Genomic DNA, 1,355 nt, shown 5'->3' with positions numbered 1-1,355 from the left:
CCCCTCTCCGAGTGGAGCAAGCAGTGCTGTCCTTGGAAAGGCTGCTTGGTCGTTCAGGGCACTGCCCCAAGAGACTGTCATCTCCGGTCAGTCTCAAATGACCAATATCCTGAACCGCCTGCATGCAGGGTTGGGTCTGCGGCTGCCAGTGCACCTTTCACCTACCGTTTTGACCCTTGCCCATCGCTACAGGACTTTTTGCATGTGGGTAAAGCCTTCAAGCCTGCACAATGGATTTTTTAGGTGAGATGCAGTATGGGCGGAACTGAACCCACCCTTTAATCCTGAGGTTCATCTGCCAGGGCCGAGTGAGCTTGGACAGTGGCAGTGAGGCCCTCAGGACGTAGGTTTGATTAGAGTGACCTCTTAGATGGATGGCCTTACAGGGTTAAACAAGCTCCATCTGCCCGGGTTTGGGATTAGAGTTGTCCTTCTCCTAGGATGACTGCCAGAAGGCTAACGAGCTCATCCTGCCCATGGATGTATTGTACCTGACCCTGCTGTTTTGACCTGTCTGGCATGGGCGACCCTACCGAAGGCATGTACCATCGCCAGCATAGCTCGTAACCACACAGGGGCACACAGGCTATGTTCCTGTTGGAAGGGTTTGGGAAGTCTTTCATTTCCTACTTTATTGTCACCTATTTATATGCAAACATAAGAAGATCCCCAGGAACAACCCTTTGTCCTGCCTGCCCGATCAGGATGTAACAGAGCAAAGCAAATATATCCAGAACATGCCGAACCTGGGCAGTAGTCACAGGTGAGCCAAAAACAAGTAGACAAACAAACTGACCAACCGTTCTGGCCTCCGTACTAATGCAAGGCTAGGGTGCCTTTCAAGGCCCCAGCTTGTCTGGGACCCCCATCACTCTAAAGGAACGCCACTATCCACTCTGACCATATCCTTCCTCCACTGAGTTACCACGTATCTACAGGTGCACTGCACACCTGTGACACTTTCTAGAGGAGTACCCCGCTCTCCCTCCTGCCAATCAGAGGACCCCATGGCCCACACTATACCACTCCCTTCTCTTCCCCCATCCCCATTCCCCTGTACCTCCCTTCCAATCCCCTTAACTCCCCTCCCCCTTCCCTGTCCCCCCCAAACCTGGAACGGCAAACCTCTGCAGGCTCCGAAGCTGCTCTCTCCTCCTCCATGGGTGTGCAGCAACTGCTGGCAGGCTCCTGCACTCTCTATCTCCCCTCTCCTGTTGTGGCCATCCCTGGGTCCTGAATCGCGCGTGCAGGCGCCGGTGGGGGCTCCCGGGGGACTCCCAAACGACCCAGGACCCCACCACACACACACAGCCAGCCTGGGACACACCATCACAAGCAGTGGGGGGGGGCACCCG

This window comes from Manacus vitellinus, unplaced genomic scaffold (genome assembly GCF_001715985.3).
Source record: "Manacus vitellinus isolate BGI_N305 unplaced genomic scaffold, ASM171598v3 scaffold_80_pilon, whole genome shotgun sequence".
NCBI lineage: Eukaryota > Metazoa > Chordata > Aves > Passeriformes > Pipridae > Manacus > Manacus vitellinus.
This window is presented reverse-complemented; position numbering follows the sequence as displayed.